Genomic DNA, 19,466 nt, shown 5'->3' with positions numbered 1-19,466 from the left:
CTGAGTTTGCTCCAACTCATGTCCATTGAGTTGGTGATGCCATGGAGAGGTCTATCATTACTCCCATTTCACAAATAAGGAAACGAGATAAGTTTGTAAAAGTTCAGACTCCAAAGTCTATCATTTCCTGTAATCCCTGATAGACCCATGCTTAGGTGTACACAGCAGTGGCATCTGGGAGCTCTAACCTCCTAGTTAAGAGGATGCTGTTGGGGCTTCCTTGGTATCTCAGTGGTAAAGAATCCGCCTGCCAATGTACACCGAGACACAGGTTCAATCCCTGGTCCAGGAAGATCCCACATGCCACGTGGAGCAACTTAGCCCGTGTACCACAACTACTGAGCCTGTGCTGTAGACCCTGGGAGCCTCAACTGCCGAGCCCATGTACAGCAACTACTGAAGCCCGGGGGCCCTAGAGCTGGCACACCCTAGAGCCCAGATCCCCAACAAGAGAAGCTACTACAATGAGAAGCCTGAGCACCACAACTAGAGGGTAAGCCCCCACTCACCGCAAGTAGATAAAAGCCCATGCAGCAACGAAGACACAGCATAGCCAAAAATAAATCAATAACATTATTTTTTTTAAAAAAAGGATGCCGTCAAGCCAACCTGGGACCTAACTTAAGATTCAAACACAAAGGAACAAGGCAAGTGACCTCCCACAGCCACTGTCCATTAAGGCACCAGACATCACATTCTCCTGGGCTTGTTCCTAAACCTGCTATCCCTGAAGCAGCAGCCTGAGCCACCGCTGGACAGATCTCAAAGAACCAACACTTATTTAATGACTGCCACTCATCAGGCATAATGCCAGGCCCTTTACGCTATCTCATTTGAACCTCACAGCATCCCTGCAAGGTAGGTATCATTATCTCCACTTTGCAAATGAGAAAACAGGGCTCAGAAAATTAAGTATATGTTAGTTGTCACACAGCTAGTAGGTGGCAACTGCAGTATTCAATGGCAAATGTTGTTTTCTTTCTAGGGCCTGGGCACCCACAGTGAAGCAGGGAGGGAAATAAGGGGGAAGTTCCAGACTGAAAAGAGGACAGACAGCTGCAACGTGGGGGTGGGGTGGGGTCTGCTGGATAAACAGGATCCTGAAAAACTCACATCCTTTTCCCCAGACCAACACCTAAATATAGCCTTGGGAAGTAAGTTGTGGCAGCTGGAGAGAAAAACGTAGCTCCAGAGCTCTAGTGTTTATGGTACCAACCTCCTCCCATCCCCAGGCACACCGGACTGGGGACAGGACCTGAGAAAAACCTGGTGGGGGTGGAGTTGAGAGAGCTTTCCTTGTTCTAACCAGCAGGGAACAAGAAGTAGGCCATACCACCTAATTAGAAATTAAATGTAACTTTTTCTCTCTCCATGAAAACTTCCTGCTTTGAGTTCTAGACCCAAGACTAGAAGCTTACTCTTTGCAGAAGTGAGCTCTGGCCAAGCCCTGGAGAGGCCCTTCCTCTCCGTGTACCCCATCCTCACAACCAGGAGGGCCTTCCAGGCTCCCCATTCTACTGAAAAGGATTCCCAACCCAGGTACAGTGCCTAGGAAGGCTTCAAGGGCCAGGAATGCCCAAGGGCCCTGGGATGCTGGTCGATTGTTTCTGCTCCACCCAGCACCCTGACCCATGTGGCTCCTGAGAGATCATCGTATGCTTTTCTAGAGCAGCACTGTCCACGAGAAATATAATTCAAGTCATATATGGAGTTGTAAATTTTCTAGCAGCCACATTTTAAAAAAAAGGTAAAAGGAAATGGGTAAAATTAACTTTAACAATACACTTTATTTAATGTAAATATATCCAAAATATTGTCATCTCAATATGTTATTTATATAAAAATATTGAGATATTTTACATTCTCTTTTCCATATTAAGTCTTCAAAATCCAGTGTGTGTTTAGCATTTAGAGCATGTCTCAATTCAGACAAACCACATTTCAGGTACAGTAAGTCCCCTACATACGAACAAATTCTGTTTCAAGAGCACGTTTGTAAGTCCAATTTGTTCACAAGTCCAACAAAGTTAGCCTAGGTACCCACCTAACACAATTGGCTATATAGTACTGTACTATAATAGGTTTATAATACTTTCCACATAAATAATATGTAGATAAAAAACAAACACAAAAAATAAAGAAAACATGTTTACTTTTAACAGTACTGCACCTTGAAAAGTATAGTAGTACAATACAACCAACAGCTGGCATATAGGGGCTGGCACACACATTTGTATCTTTGAAAGTTTGCAGCGTGAAGGTTCTTAAGTAAGGGACTTACTGTATTTGACAGCCCTGTGTGGTTTGTGGCCATCAGATTGGGCAGCACAAGCCTAGAGAATTCTTCTGTTGTAGAGCATATTCAAAGAGGTGGGAAATCTGGCCATTAGCTCTCTGTGGACCTAGCAGGTACCCTTCTCCCCCTCAGACCTCAATTTCTACCTGATAAAACGAAGTTCCCTTTGAATTGTTAAGTTCTTACTTCTCCATGCATAGTACCTGGGGGTGGGAAGCCAGGAAATCTAAGGGCCCAAGAAGTACAAATCCTGGAACAGCCTTGGCCAGCAGCTGCACCTGGACTGATATAGGGTGGCGGAGTGCCTGGATCAGGCACTATCTCTTCAGGGCTCTATTTCAACATAGGAGTCTTTCCCTCTCTTCCTGAATGCTGATGGGGATGTGGACAGACCTACCATATATTAGGATGAAGGATCTCTGGCTGATCACTTGCCCATCTTACCTCTCACCCATCACTACCTGCATGCTCTTAAAAGTCTAGCTTAGAAGATGGTTCCAGAGGGATCTGTGGGGGAAATGGGGAAAGAAACCCACCTTGGGGACTTGGAGGGGACAAACCAGTATCTCAGCCCCAGTTCAACCACAGAGAACCCAACTGCCTCCAATGCTGTCCCACCAAGACACCTTTTATGGTCTCCAGTTCTCACTCTGCAGTCCTTACCCAATCCTGGCTCTTTGCTGGGGGCTAGGTATCGGAGCGGTATCAACGGAAAACAGCCCCCAGAATTCTAGAATCTTTGGGCTGTCTTGGCAAAAGCTTGTCCCTCACTGTCATTGCAACCGGCAGAAACTGCAGACGGTCACAGCAGCAGCACAGGGGGATGGTGCTGGCAGGAAATGTTAGAAGATCTGGTATCTAGGCCTGGATCTGCCAACAAATCACTGGGGGACCTTGAACCTGTCACTTTGCTCAAGGTTGGACGACATGATCTAGGTCTCTTCTAGCTCTAAAATTCCAAATATCTAAGTCTCCTGTGGACACAGGTTATTTATTAACTTTCTGCCAAAGTCACCCCTCTCTCATCCCAATCCTTGGGGCCTCTGGAGACTAGATCCATTTCAGCCCTTCTCCCATCACCCCCTGTCCTGCCACTGTTATCTGCACAGCTCACAAGATCCCCCTTCCTCAGTGTTGTCCCTCCAATTGCCAGGCCTGGCTGTGGCCTGGGTTCTCTCCTGTGCCCCACGTTTAGAGCTACTGACAGCGTCCCCCTCCAGGGTCAGGCCTGCAATACAGCCACAGCTGATCCTTTATGTCTCAAAGCCTAGTTCGCCAGAGACCTGGGTTCTGTCAACTTTCTGTAGACCTTGGACTTTAAAATATCTCCTGTCCTCAAGTTCAAAGTCTCTAGTAGCAATGATATTATTACCTCCCCACTCCTTTCAGGCTGCAGTTTCTACCTACCTCCCCTTCATCTCTCACTCCCTTTTTTTGATCCGCTTCTCTGCCTTTCATCCCTCACCCTACTCCAGGAGGTCTTTCCTAATTTTAAGTGGAGGAAAGGTATGTATACAAATTAGGATATGTACCTGAATCATCTTGACCCTGTGTGTGTATGTGTGTGCTCAGTCGCTCAGCCATGTCTGCCTCTTTGTGACCCCATGGACTGTAGCCCGCCAGGCTCCTCTGTCCATGAGATTTCTCAGGCAAGAATAATGGAGAAGGTTGCCATTTCCTCCTCAGGGAATCTTCCCAGCCTAGGGAATCAAACCCACGTCTCCTGCATTGGCAGGCAGGTTCTTTACCACTGCACCATCTGGGAAGTTCCCCATGTTGACCCTACTATTCCCCAAATCTAAGCAGAATACCATTGACTCAATCAACTCAGCTGCTTTATCACATTAAGACATAAAGCATTTTGAAGACAAGGACCATTCAATTCAAATATGCATGTATCGGGCTTCCCTGGTGGTCCAGTGGTAAAGCATCCACCTGGCAGTGGAGGAGACACCGGTTTGATCTTTGATCCGGGAAGATCCCACATGCCATGGAGCAACTAAGCCTGTGCTCCACAACTATTGAGCCTGTGCTCCAGAGCCCAAGTGCCAAACTACTGAAGCCCTGCAACCTAAAGCCCGTGCTCCACAAAAAGAAAAGCCATCTCAATGAGAAGCCTGGGCACCACAACTAGAGAGTAGCCTCTGCTTGCCACAACTAGGGAAAGCCCAAGTGCACCAACAAAGACCCAACACAGTCAAAAATAAATACATAAATAAAACTTAAAACAAAAAACAAATATGCATCACTTCAATTTACATGGTCATATGATGGAATACTACTCAGCAACAAAAAGGAAACAACTACTGGTACACACAACAAGGATGAATCTCAAAAACATCTCTTGCTGCTGCTGCTGCTACTAATCACTACAGTCGTGTCCGACTCTGTGCGACCCCATAGATGGCAGCCCACCAGGCTCCTCTGTCCCTGGGATTCTCCATCTCTTAAGTGACTGTAAAAGAAGCCTTGAACTACTGGTTTGGTACTATTTATATGAACTTCTGGTATAGTCAAAGTAACCTATGGTGAAAAAAAATCAGAACAGTGGTTACCTCTGGGAAGCAGGGATGGGTTGGGAGTGGTAATTGCCTGAGAAAGGCCATGAAGGAACTTTTTGGGGTGATGTTCATGTTACATATCTTGATAAGGACTAGGGTTAACAGCTGTAACAGTTATCAAAGAAGATTGGTGCATTACGTTGGATGAAATACTCAAAAGACAAAAAGAATTGTAAACAAATACTGAACTCTAGTTTGATATGTATACTAACGTTTTGGGGGCAAGGTATATTTCGTGTCTGTTATTTACTTTGAGATGCATCAAAACTGTAAGATGGAGGAATTCCCTGGTGAACCAGTAGCTAGGACTCAGCACTTTTACTGCAATTACCCAGGTTCAATTCCTGGTCAGGGAACTAAGATCCCACAAGCCACGCAGTGTGGCAGAAAAAAAAAAGTAATATGGCTTAAGGTTGTATCAAGGGATAAAGATGTGGTGAACAGGATAGTAAAGTGTTCATTGTGGCTTCCCAGGTGGCTTGGTGGTAAAGAATCCACCTGCCAATGCAGGAGACGAAGGAGACTCAGGTTCAATCCCTGGGTCAGGAAGATCCCCTGGAGGAGGCATGGCAACCAATTCCAGTATTCTTGCCTGGAGAATCCCATGAACAGAGGAGCCTGGTGGGCTACAGTCCATGGGGTTGCAAAGAGTCACACATGACTAAGCACACACACAAAGTGTTCACTGTAGAATCTAGAAGGTACTGTAAAATTCTAACTTTTAAAAATGTTTGCAGAACTTTGTGATAAAATGTTGGGGAAATGTATATATTTATCAAGCACCTTACCAAATGCAGGGAATATAAAGATAAATAAAATTCATGAAAGAGTTTAGGCTTCAAGTATCAGCTAACAAAGCTGAGAACAAATTTGAGTTAATATTGATGCAATCTTGGGTAAGTCACTTAAGGCAATGACTTAAGTCATTTTTTTTTTTAATGGAGATAATCAGTTCAGTTCAGTTCAGTCGCTCAGTCATGTCCAACTCTTTGCGACCCCATGAACCGCAGTATGCCAGGCCTCCCTGTCCATCACCAATTCCCAGAGTCCATCCAAACCCATGTCAATTGAGTTGGTGATGCCATCCAACCATCTCATCCTCTGTCATCCCCTTCTTCTCTTGCCCTCAATCTTTCCCAGCATCAGAGTCTTTTCAAATGAGTCAGCTCTTCGCATGAGGTGGCCAAAGTATTGGAGTTTCAGCTTCAACATCAGTCCTACTAATGAACACCCAGGACTGATCTCCTTTAGGATGGACTGGTTGGATCTCCTTGCAGTCCAAGGGACTCTCAAGAGTCTTCTCCAACAAGATAATAGTACCTGCCATTTAAGGTATGGGAATTAAATGAAATACATATATATACCTTTCATAAAATGCCTAGCTCAGACTAAGCCCTCAAAAATGGTACCCAATAGTAACAGGGGACAGTTTTGCCATCTAAATGGGATGGTAGAGAGGGTGATAAAGTACACAAACAACTATTAGCACAAAGTAAGTCTAGACATAGAATCTTTTTTTTTTTTGAGTGTGATGTGAGGCTCACAGGATCATAGTTTTCCAACCAGGGATGGAACCTGTGCCCCCTGCATTGGAAGCTCAGAGTCTTAACCACCAAAATGCCAGGGAACTCCCTAGACAAACAGTCTTAATGCTGGACAAGACCTTTGTGTATGGAAAGTAAAGCCTAAAGAAGTGAAGGCAAGCCAGTGAGAACAGGGCCAAGCTGGATCTCTCTGGCTCAAGTCCAGAGGCCCGATAAAACTATTGCCAAGATAAGGACAAGCAATTCATAGTTGCAGAAATATAAATGGCCAACAAACATGTACAGGTATTCAGCCTCAATAATAATCACAGATGTGTGAAATAAAACAGAGATATACTGTGTTCACTTAGCAATTTAGTAAAAAGTACCAAGATTAATAACATCAATCAGAGGATGAAAAGCAGAGTGTCTCATGCATGTTGATGAGAATATAAATTGATATAAGAAGGGCAGGTTTGTGGTATCTATGAAAATATTTAAAGATATATAGTCTTTGACAGGGCAATTCCACTTATAGGACATCTATAGATATATTCACACAATAAATGGGGTTAATCTTTGCAGCATTGTTTATAATAGCAAAATTCTGTCACCCTAAATATCCATCACTAGGGTAATAGCTGTAATTGTAGAACTAGACAGTTATTTAAAAGAATGAGGTAGATTTGTGTATACTGACCTGGAAAGATTCTATACTCTATTGTTTAATGAAAAAAGAAAGCTGCCAGATAGTATATAATTTTTACTAAGAACTTTTAAGCTATGTATATGTGTACATATATATACATGTGTATTATGTATAGTATTTCCACATGTATAGAAAAATGTATACTCTGGGAAAGAGACAAAGATTTTGGAAGAATCAAAGGAGACTTCTGTGTTTTGTCTATATTGTTTTAATTATTGACAGTGAGAATATTTAGCTGGTAGGGGTACGTGTGTGTGTGCCTGCATGTGTTCACTTAAGCCCAGGGCCTTTAGATAGTGGGATTATGTATAATTTTTCTTCTTCATGCTCTTTATTTCCCACAGAAAGAAAGTTTATATAAAATTCTATTTATATAAAATATGAGTATTAAACTATAAATACATAATATATAAAATATTCATGACAAGCTTTTAAAAAAATAGCCTGGAAAGATCCATTACACAAATACATCCGTGATTTTCTCTGTGGAGTAGTGGCAAAGAGGGGTAACACTTGTAGACTTGCTACAGATCGAACCTTTTTTTAGCATGTTACTTTTGTGATTTTAAAGTTCAAAAGAGAAAAAAGGAAGGTTTGACAAAATAGTAAGCAATCCATTTAGAGTTTACCGCTGTAAACGGGTTTGCAAGGGCAAGTTCAAAGCTTGCTTTCTCATGCTTTGAAAAAAGTGACTTGAGGGACTTGGTTAAAATAGATCTCATTGGTGTCTTGTGGCTTTAAGTCGGGGACAGATTTAAATGGGTCACCCTGCAGCTGGCAAAGCAGAAACCCCAGGAAATGGAAACTATAACGTTAGAATCCCAAGACAGGGCGCCCAGACTTGGCTGCTGTGGGTGGATACTTAAAATGGTCAGTCCCCCCATTCTCACCTCCCCCCCCCTCAACCCCGACCGCACTCATAAATAAATACAAAGGAAATACTTTCCCAAGAAAGCCGGCCTCACTCGCTCGGCCTCTGACCTCCCTGAGCGGCTGTCTCCTACGGCCCCGAGGCCTTGATGGGGCGCTGACCGGCTCACCCGCCCGCACCGAGCAATCGCACGAGTGGCCCGGGGTGGGGGGGCTCCCCGAGCACCTGGCCGGGCCCCGGGACAGCGCAGTGACGCCTGTCGCCGCCGCGGAGCTTCTTCCCGGCGGTGCTGCCGAGCCCCGCTGCGCCCCGTGACTCACGGCCGGGTCACACGGAGCTTATCTGGGTCCAGGTGTGCTTGCTCGCTCCGTCCGCACGCTTCTCACATGACATCAGCCGGCCCGCCCGCCCGCCTGCTCCCCGCCCAGCCCGCCGCCGCGCGGGGAACCTCGGCCCTGACACCTCCAGGCGGCCCGGTCCGGCGCAGCCGCGGCCCCGCGGCGCCTCCGCGGCGATACCGTCTCCCCTGGAACGCAACCATCCCGCAGGTCCCGGGAGAAACGAGTGCGGGAGCGATGCCAGCAGCCCAGCCAGGTCCCCCGCGGCTCCTCCAGGTGCACCTCCTCTGCCCCACGCGGGGCCCGCCGCCGCCCGCAGGGCACTAACCTCAGCCGACATCCCCACACCCCACCTCTGGGGTGACTTTGAACCAGTCCCGTCCTCTCTCTAGACCTCAGCTAGTCCAACTCCAAAATCTCCAGGGGCCTGAGACTTCAGACGTGGCCTTTGCCGAAGAGGTATTCCGGTCAACCACACACAGCAGGTTCGAATCCCGCTCTCCCGCTGATTGGCTGCATGACCAACAGCCCAGTTATCCGACATCTCTGAATACTAGAGAATAACAAAAACAATTCCTTGTGAGTGACTCTAAAGTACTTGGCTGAGAGAAAGGGCCCTGGGCCCTATAAAATCGTCAGTCCACAATTTAAACTGCTGCCTGACTGTAAACTATTTGAAATGTCAAGGGAATGTGTATAATTTACAAGCCACACAATTCCTACCTCAAGAGAAAAGACAGGAAAGTGGGGGTGGGGGGTGGGGTTTTCAGGTCTGCTCCCCACCCTTCCCAATCCAGCTCCCACCACTGCACCACCTCACCCTCTAATTTAGGCTGCCTCAAAAAATGGTGAAGGGGGTGCAGGGAGGTGCAGTGAGCAGGCCTTAAAGAACCCCAGGGCCTGACGCAAAGCAGAACTTAAAAGCTCCATCAAGCCCCCAACCCAAGTCCCGGGGAAGCCTGTTAACCATAGCACAGCGTGGGCTGGGCCCTCCCATCCCCGCAAATGTTTAAACTACATGGGGCCAGAGCCCCTCGGCTTTACCCGCCACATTCAGGATAGATCTAGGACAAGGCCTGGGCCCCAGGGCCACCCACGGGACCCTGCTCACTCGGATGCTCCGGCTCCAGTCTGTGGTGTCCACTCCAGGTGAGGGAGGTCAGGCAGGGGACCGACCTCTGGTTGAGAAAGAGTCAGCACAGCCCTGCTGCCCTGGAGACCTGTGACACAGCAAGCCTGGATCAAGGCCTCCTGAGTTCCAACAACTCTCTGCTCCACCCAAGCAGGGTGGATTCTCCCTTTCGCACAAGCCCCAGTTCTGCCCCTCCCAGTCCACCTTCAGGTGCCTGCCTCTGGGGGGACCATGGAGTTTTCAGATCCAGCTTTCTGAAGACACACGCACCCCTCAATGAGCAGCCGCAAACTTGGCTAATGAAGGGGGCTCCGGGCTGGCAGCCCCAACTGCCAGGCAGTGAGGTTGAGGGAGCAGGCAGGATTCAGGAAGGACATATCCACCTGAAGGCTTCTGAGGACAGCCTGAGCATGAGAGGAAGCCCTCGGGCACACACCCTGGCACCTAAGCCAGGCCAAGTGACTATAAACAAACCAGATATTCAGAGCTGCCAGGCGCCAGGTCATCGATTGTTCAAAGCTCAAAGCTCCCACAGGAAGTGACCATCAACATTCCCCCCCTCCCTCACCCACCCTGCACTCTCACCTGTGACCCTTCTCATTCCCCTAACCCCCTAACACAATAGTTTTCCCCACCATCTTCCTGGAATTGAGCCCCAGCTTCAATGTTCCTAACCCCAAATGGTCAAGCACACCTCCACCCGAGGCTATATATAACCAGTCATGTCCAGCAACCAGGAGGATATTTCCTGGAAAGTCTTCATCACAAAAGGGCAGAGGGGAAGCTGAGGAGGTAGCAGGCCACTGACAAAGAGCCAGTGAGGTCTGTCCGGAAGCCAGAGACCTCAGGAGAGTAACTTTCAATATCCCCAAATAGAAAGCAACTTCTGAGCTAAGAGGGTGGAGAACACGAGGCAAGGCGGAGTCCATTACCATGACAACAGGATACCAACCTGCCCAAGAAAAGGGCTCCAGACCTGGCAAGCACCTGGAAAGGCAGCTTGACCATCTAGATTCAATGTCTTGCTAAGGTGATCTTGCTCTTAATCACCTGGACGACCTTCAGTCCCAACAGCCTGACTGCAGTGCATACACACTCAGCTCAGTTAACTCTTTATATGGGGGTTTTACTAGGCCTCCTCAGCCACCAGCACTCCAAAAGACAAAATGAACACATTAACCATTGCCATGGTGAAGAGGGGAGCAAATGCAATTCCATAATTTGGGGGGACCATCTGAGGGCAGGAAGACTTTAGGCAGGAGAGCTCCTCCCAGGAAGCGTCCTCCCAGGCCTCCCTGCACAAACACAAACCACGAGGACACTGCCAAACACATGCCCCATTGGCCAAGTGACCAGGCAAAAGGAGCACCGCTTCAAAACCGATCTGGCAGCCTCCCCCATCCTCCCCCTCCCTACTGGCAGCCTCTCCAACTAATCAGCAGGACACATGTGCCTTGCAACAGGGTGACACCCCCACTCCCCCACCCCCAACAAAGCCCCAATGTGCAGTGTGTCCCTGCAGGTCTTATCTCAGCCAGGAAGAGCACCCACTCTTTACCAGGCTGGGTACCAGCAGCGCCCCCAGCAGGGCGGTGCGAGGGGGGTGGGGATGGGGGGGATCGCGAACCTTTTATCACCTCCCCTTCCCATTGGTGAAGCAACTGGCATGACAGGTTCGCAGGGCGGGGCGTCGGGTCAGTCTCTCCCAGAGGCCTGGGGCAGGCGGGCCGACCTTCCCACACGCACCCCACCCCTTGGCAGGGAGAGGCGAGGTGAGCAGCCAGTTGCAGGGGGCAGCCTGCACGCCCTAATCCCCGCAGTCTACGGTTCACCGCCCCCCCACCCCCATCTTCTGTCCCAAGGAGAGGGGGCCCAGGCAAGCAGGGTCTCCATTGTTTTGCCAGCTGTCTGGCAGCTGCTCCTTTGAGAGGAGCCCGGTGTCGGCCTGGCAGTGAAAGGGTTGAAGGCCTCTGGGAGGGATAAAGGACTCTTCCTCCGAACCTCGGTCCATCGGTCTGTCGATGAGGTGGGGGGGGGGGGGCGCCTGGGCCTGGCCTCAAGAATCCCCCTTACACCCCCAGGCTGCAGCCTGCACCCCGTAGCTCGGGGCCACCTGGGCTTCCCCCAGCCCCGAACCCTCCCAAACTGAAGGCCACCCTGTCCGGCCTCCCGGGCCGCTCGAGCAGGCAGAGGGGCCGGAGCTCGCCCTCCCACCCCCTCCGGGTCGGCCCCGCGTCCCCGGCTCCGAGCTGCGCGGCGCGGCCAGGGACCGGAGCCGGGAGTCCGGGCCGCCGCTTCCAGGGGACAGGAGAGGAGGAGGAGGAGCCGGCGGGCCCCACCGCCCGCCCGCCTTCCCGGCCCGAGCCCGCCCCGCCGCCCCTCCACCCCCACCCCGGGCCCAGCCGGTCACCGAGAGGTCGCCCCCGCCGCCCCGCACTCACCGGCCGCCGGAGCCCGCCCGGCAGGGAGCAGGAGCGGAGACGCGGCATCCAGCGGCCCCGGCCCGGTCCGGGCAGGAGCGCAGCGCGGCGCAGCGCAGCGCCGCCCCCCGCGGCCGCGCGAGCCGAACCGAAAGGGAGCTCCCTGCTGGCGGCTCCGGGGATAAACGGCCGGCCTTCCTGGCAGCGCCTGTGAGCGCCTCCAGAGCGGGCCAGGCGGGCACCGGGGGCTGCCCTGGAGACCTCTGTGAGGGTCCCAGAGGCCCTGCCTGGAGGTTGCGTCTGCACCGGGCATCCGAGGCTGCTGGGCGCACCCAGGGCGGGCACCGGGGTCACGCAGAGTGTGCAAAATAGGCCCTGTCCCAGGCGGGTGCCGATAGACTGCTGGCTGTGTCCAAGAGGGTGCCTTCCTGGCGCAGTGCTGTCCAGTTGAGTCTTGCGGATCACACCTCCCCAGAGCAGCTCTGCAGAGGCAGACACAGGATGATGCCGGAGGATGCGGTATGGCCCAGTCCAAAGCAGGGGCTGCCAAGGGGGCACTGGCAGAATAGGATGCACCCCCCAGATTCCTGGTGGGCTAGTTTGAGAGAGGTATGCTTCAGGTGGAGCTGTCTATGGGGGTGAACCAAGACCCAGCGGTGATAGCCATAAGTGGCACGCACTGCCTGAAGGAGCCCAACAATACCAAGATTAACAGCTTCAGCTCTTAGGAATGAGGTCTGCCCCTGGGTCCTCACGCCCTGTCAATATTAGGTGAGCTTCTCTACCCATTGAGAAGGAATGTTAGACTCTCCCGAAGAGGCCAGAGGCATTTAGAGACCAGGTTTCCAAGAAAGGGCTTATGTCTTGAGCTGAGAGAGAGAGGTGGGCACTTCTACAGGCGGTGTCCATACTGAAGGGAGGTACCCCAGAATGTGGAAGAAACTGAGCCGGGTGGAGCAGGAAAAAGGGTGTAGCAGACAAGGGCAACTGCCTCCATAAACAGCCCAACCCGGAACTTCTCCAGGCAGAGGTGGCTCAACCTGACAGACCAGGGAAGGTTCAAGCGAGGGGATTCAGGAGCTAAGAGCTGGGTATTAGCTGGGAGATCCTGAGGAATAGACCACACCCAGAATGTGCATCTTGAATAAAGGAATAGCACGCAATCCAAACTCAATTCAACACACTTTTGCTGAGACCCTGCCAAGTGCCAAGGGCAGCACCAGGCACTCTGAGGAACACAGAGATATCAGATTTGGACCCTCTCTCCAGGGAATCACATGATGAGGGTGAGGGGTGAACTTGGACTGCAGTAGGATTCACCAAGGGCTTCCCAGGTGGCTCTAGTGGTAAAGAACCTGCCTGCCAATGCAGGGGACACGGGTTTGATCTCTGGGTCAGAAAGATCACTTGGTCAGGAAGATCTCATGGAGGAGGGCATGGCAATCCACTCCAGTATTCTTGTCTGGAGAATCGCAAGGACAGAGGAGACTGACAGGCTCCGTCCATGGGTGGCAAAGAGTTGGACATGACTAAAGCGACTTAGCATGCACACGGGATTCACCACACTGTCATCCCTTGGATGATGAGATGATGCTATGATGGATGGCTCATTTGGCTGAAGGAATGAAAGAAAGCTGCTCTGAGGACATGACACTTCAATGAAACCCGGGAAGCTAGGTAGCACAATGACTATCACAGTTGCTTTCTGAGCACATACTATGTGCTAAACTATCTCTATTCCTCACAACAAACCTGTTAAGGAGACATTATTTTTATAGATAGGGATTGAATGCGTGGACTCAAGAGTCAGGTTGCCTTGGATCAAATCTCAGCTGTCATGTCTACCTGTATTACTCTGAGTGACTTACAAAACCTCACTGCACCTCAGTTTTTTATCTGAAAAAACGGGCTAAAAATGCCCACCTCAAACTTTAGTTTGAAAATCAAATGAATTTAGTCTTCTCAACAAATGGTGCTAAAACAACTGGACATCCTCCATAGGCAAAAAAAGAAAAAAGAGTCTAGACACATACCTTACACCCTTCACAAAAATTAAAATGAGTCATAGACCTAAACATATCCATAAAGCTGTAGAAAGTAACACAGGAGGAAGCCTAGCTGATTTTGAATATGGTGATGATTTTTTCATATACGGTGTCAAAGGCACAATTTATGAAACAAAGAATTGATGAGAAGAAGAAAGAATTGATAAGAAGCTAGACTTCATTAAAGTTAAAATTAAAAACTTCTGCTTCATAAAAGACAATGTCAAGAGAATGAGAAGACAAACCACAGACTGGGAGAAAATACTTGCAAAAGACATCTGATAAAGAACTGTTATCCAAAATATACAAAGAACTCTTAAAATTCAATAAGAAAACAAATGATCCAATTTAAAAATGGACCCAAAACCTGAATGTACACTTCACCAAAGAAGATATACAGATGGCAAATAAGCATTTGAAAATATGTTCTTCATCACATGTCATGTTGTTGTTCAGTCACTAAGTCATGTCTGATTCTTTGCGACCCCATGGACTGCAGCACGCTAGGTTTCTCTGTCCTTCACTATCTCTGCGAGTTTGCTCAAACTCATGTCCATTGAGTCGGTGATGGAATCTAACTACCTCAACCTCTGTCTCCCCCTTTTCCACCTGCCCTCAATCTTTCGCAGCATCAAGCACTTTTCCAATGAGTTGGCTCTTCGCATCAGGTGGCCAAAGTCTTGGAGCTTTGGCTTCAGCATCAGTCCTTCCAATGAATACTCAGGGTTGATTTCCTTTAGGATTGTCTGGTTTGATCTTGCTGTCCAAGGTACACATGTCATAGAGAATTGCAAATTAAAACAACAAGATACCATTACACATCTGTTAGAAAGGCCAATAACTGGAACACAGACAATGCCCAATGCTAGAGGGGGTGTGGGGCAACAGGAATTCTCATTCATTGCTGATGGGAATGCAAAATGGTACAGCCTCTTTGGAAGACAGTTTGGCAGTTTCTTATAAAGCTAAACACACTCTTTCCATATGACCCAGCAATTGTCCTCCTTGTTCTTTACCTAATGGAGTCAAGAACATATCCACACAGATACCTGCACACGGATGTTTACAACAGCTTTATATATAATGCCAACACTTAACAAGCAACTGAGATATCCTTCAGTAGCTGAATGGTTAAGCAGAGATACATCAGACAATGTATTCTTATTCAGAAATAAACTATTAAGCCATGAAAAGACATGGTGGAACATACATATTATTAAGCAAGAGAAATCAATGTGACAAGGCTATATGATTCCAACTCTGTGGTAAAACTGTGGAGGCAATAAAAAGATCAGATGTTGTCAGGGTTGTGATAAGGGAGGGATGAATAGGCAGGGCACAGAGTATTTTTAGGGCAGTGAAACTACTCTATTTGATACTACAACGATGGATGCATGTCCTGATACATTTATCCAAACCCACAGAATGTACAACACCGAGAGTGAACCCTACCGTAGACTATAGACTAAGTGATGATGATGTGCTGTGTAGGTTTATCAGGTGTAACAACTGTCCCACTCTGGGGCAGGGTGTTGACAGTGGGGAGGCTGTGTGTGGGGAGGTGAAGAGGGTATTACGGGAACACTGTACTTGGAGCTCAGTTTTGCTATTGCTTTAAAGGGAATTCCCTGACAGTCTAGTGGTTAGGACATCACACTTCCATTGCAGGAAACATAGGTTTGATCCCTGGTAGGGGAACTAAAATCCTACATGCTATGTGGCACAGCCAAAAAAAAAATAAAATGGCTTTAAAAAATGAAGTTTACCAACTTTTTAAATAATTCAGTGAGTTAATGAGTAAAAAGGGCCCGTCATATAGAAAGCATTCTGTAACTTTTAGCTTTATTGTCTTAACCTTCCCAACTCTCAGCTAAGGAAATAGCCTGCAAGTGGCAGCATCAGGATTCAGATTGAGGTCCCCAAGGCTCAAAACCCATTTTTTTCCCCTATATCATGGCAGTGAATAAACAGAGATATTAACATCTGTTTTATTTATGTGTGTCCATATCAGGGCACTTGGAGCAGTACACAGTGTTCCTAAGAGCTCCTCTAGCCTGAACCAGGAACTGATTTCAGAGACTCGGCAAGAACGAAACACCAGGGTAACACCCACAATGACTTTGCCTCAAGCTCACTTGTTTTTAATCTTTCACTTCTCAAAAATCAGAATAATCCCTGCCCTGGCTCTAAGTAAAAGTGGAGCCCTGTCCACCTCTCATAGAAAAATGGCACAGCAGTATCCACACAAAATAGCTCAGATGACCACAGAAAGGCCGATTTTTCCAGAAAACTCGTAAGCTCCCAAAGCAATCTGACTTGAGTGGAAAAGCACCCTGAGCAAGAAGCCTGGTGATAATAAAAATTGATTACAACAATTGAACCCTCACTGTAGGTCAACATCATGCTAACCCCTTGGCCGGAATTGTCTCATTTAGTGCTCAATCCCAGCCTATTACAGAGATGATGTTCTTTTTTATATATTTTTAAATTATTTTTTTCATTGGAGTATAATTGCTTTACAGTGTTGTGTTAGTTTCTGCTGTACAACAACGTGAATCAGCTGTATGCATACATATATTCCCTTCTTCTTAAGCCTCCCTCCCATCACCCCCAGACCCCGCCTCACCATCCCACCAGGGAGGTGATGTTCTTATCCCCATTTTGCACATTAGAAACCAGGCTGAGGAAGATGAAAAAATTTACCCAAGGCCACATAGCTAATAAATAGCGGAGCCTGGAATGCTTGCTCTGAATCACGCGACTGGGCTGTGTCCAGGGCAGAGTGGAACACTTGGTCTAGCAGCTGTTGGCAAGTTCCTTTGCCTCTCTAAGCCTCAACTGCCTCATCTATAAAATGGGGATAATAATGGTGCCTACCTCATAAGCATGTAAGGATAAAACGAGCAAATTCATTTAAAGCAATTAGCCCAGTACTTGACAGATAGTAAATGGTTAACAGATGTCAGCCCTTGTTAATCTCTCTGACTCTCCCCATCTGTAAAATGGAGGCTGATAATAATGTATAAGTCATAGAGGTACTGTTAGGCTTAGGAGAAATGGCAAATGTAGAGCATGTAGATGATACTTGTCACACAGTAAGCTACCACAACATGACCCTTCAGAAAGGATTGCAGGTAGGAAAGCCACTTAAAAAATATATATATACATATATACATTTAATGTGGACCATTTTTTAAAAAAGTCTTTACTGAATTTGTTATAATACTGCTTCTGTTTTACGTTTTGGTTTTTTGGCCGTGAGACATGTGGGGTCTTAGATCCCTGACCAGGGATCGAACCTGTACCCTCTGCACTGGTAGGTGAAGTCTTAACCCCTGGACCACCAGGAAAATCCCCAGGCAAGCCATTTTTTTCAAGCCCACAGAATTGAATATCTGCCTGATAGCAAGTGCTGTTCAAATGACAAGAATGCATGTTGAATACTGTTCCTTAAAATGCATTTATTAGCATACGATCCTTTATTCTTTTGCATAGACACTTGGAGTGCAGGTGGAGAATGCTGTTTAGGAAACTTGAAGCTAAATTCTTGGAAGAGAGCACCTGCCGAAGGTCAGCCCAAAATAAAGGAGTATGTCTCTGAAATGACATTAAAAAGTTTTATTTGGGAGGACTTCCCTGGTGGTCCAGTGGTTAAGAATCTGCCTTCCAATGCAGGGGATGTGGGTTCAGTCCCTGTTGGGGAACTAAGTTCCCACATGCCCCAGGACAACTAAGCCTGTGCCCCACAACTAGGGAAGCCCATGCACTACAACGAAGAGCCTGTGTAGAGAAAAGGAAAAAAAAGTTTTATTTTGAGAAAGTTCAAACACAGACAAAAGCAAACAAAATAAGACAACAAACCTCTGATTACCCATCACAAATTTTCAATAGTTATGAACTCATGGAAATCTTATTTCAACTCTACTCCCTCCCATAACCTTAAAACAAACTCCAGGTATCATATCACTTCATCTGAAAACATTTTAGTGTATGTGTCTAAAAGACAAGGACTATTTTTAAAACAAAAACACATATTATTGTCACTCTTAAAATTTTTTAACAATAATTTGCTAATATCATCAGATTATCAATGTTCGAATTTATGATTATCTCCATAACATTTTTTTTTAAAAAAACTAGTTTGTTTGAATCAAGATTCACATGTTACAGTTAATTGACTTTTTTAAAAAATATATAATTCACTTAATGAAAGTGAAGAAATGAAAGTGTTAGTTGTTGTCAGTCGTGTCTGACTCTGCTACCCCATGGAGTGTAGCCTGCCAGGCTCCTCTGTCCATGGGATTCTCCAGGCAAGAACACTGGAGTGGGTTGCCATGCCCTCCTCCAGGGGATCTTCCCAACCCAGGGATAGAACCCAGATCTCCCATATTGCAGGCATATTCTTTACTGTCTGAGCCACCAGGGAAGCCCAATTCATTTAACGGCAACAGGTAATCATCAAATTAGCAATGGTTATCTTCAAATGCTGTTATGCTGCATGCATGCTCAGTCACTCGGTCATGTCTGACTCTTTGCAACCAGGCTTTTCTGTCCATGGGATTATTTTGGCAAGAATACTGAAATGAATTGCCCTTTCCTCCTCCAGGGGATCGTTCAACCCGAGGATCGAACCCAAATCTCCTGCGTCTCCTGCATTGGCAGGAGGATTCTTTACTACTAAGCCACCTGGAAAGCCCGTTATTATACTAGCTATGCTGTAATTTCTTGTGTTTGGTCAGATACCTGGAGTCACAGACATTTCCCACATAAGATGCATTATGTAAGTCAGGCTTGATTTCCTACCAGCATTTATAAAACTAGAATTAAGGAAAGAAATAGGTCTGGAGACACAAACATGGTCTCAGTGTAGCAAATGTTTAGCCTGCCCTAATTATTACAAAATTAGAAGAGCGAGAATATTTGCAGGACAAGACTGTTAAGTATCTTTTATATCGATGGGTTTCTCTTCTATCTCTATATTTTTTCCCCTTGCAACTTATCTGTAGAAGAAACTAGGTCATTTATCCTACAAATTTTCCTGTATGGATTTTGTTGATGGCATCCCCATAGGGTACTTTAATATTATACCCAGGCCTCTGTACTTCCTATATATTGGCAAATCTAGAGACTTGAGCAAATATGAGTTTTATTTTGAGGGGACATATACGTCATAGGTGGCATGGTCTTCTTTTTTTAGGAGGCATATAGTATCCTTGTCTCTAAAATGACACTTAAAAACATTAGAAATATATGATTAACTTTATTAGAAGTACAAGAATGTGAAAAGAGCCCATCCCTCAATAGATGTATGGATAAACAAAATGTGGCGTTTATACAATGAAATATTACTCAGCCATAAAAAAGAAGGAAATATTCTGACACAGGCTGCAACATGATTGAGCCTTAAGGACATTATGCTAAATGAAAGAAGCCATATACAGAAGTACAAATGCTGTATGAGTCCACTTACATGAGGTACCTAGAATATGCAAATTCATAGAGGCAGAAAGTAGAATAGAGGTTACCAGAGTCTAGGGGAGGAGGAAATGGGAAGTCATTGTTTAATGGGTA

At 47.1% G+C, this 19,466-nt stretch overlaps 1 protein-coding gene and 1 non-coding gene across 4 annotated transcripts in view; both read right to left on the bottom strand.

Annotated features, from left to right (window-relative positions):
- MYO18A (myosin XVIIIA) overlaps positions 1-12,037 on the bottom strand; it is a 100,723-nt gene extending 88,686 nt beyond the window's left edge. For 2 of the 3 annotated variants that reach the window (XM_081580281.1, XM_081580282.1), the window contains exon 1: positions 11,872-12,037. The gene's annotated coding sequence lies outside the window, so the exon portion shown is untranslated. The remainder of the gene's footprint in view (positions 1-11,871) is intronic. The other variant, XM_081580279.1, reaches the window with a different exon arrangement.
- Positions 12,038-18,689: 6,652 nt separating this feature from the next.
- Positions 18,690-18,821, bottom strand: LOC145543950 (small nucleolar RNA SNORA72). The gene has a single exon (XR_014081186.1). It is a non-coding gene; the product is annotated as a small nucleolar RNA SNORA72 (small nucleolar RNA).
- Between the last annotated feature and the right edge of the window lie 645 nt (positions 18,822-19,466).

Source organism: Giraffa tippelskirchi, chromosome 3 (assembly GCF_054371585.1).
Source record: "Giraffa tippelskirchi isolate mGirTip1 chromosome 3, T2T-mGirTip1v1.2.pri, whole genome shotgun sequence".
NCBI classification, from domain to species: Eukaryota; Metazoa; Chordata; class Mammalia; order Artiodactyla; family Giraffidae; genus Giraffa; species Giraffa tippelskirchi.
This window is presented reverse-complemented; position numbering and strand designations above follow the sequence as displayed.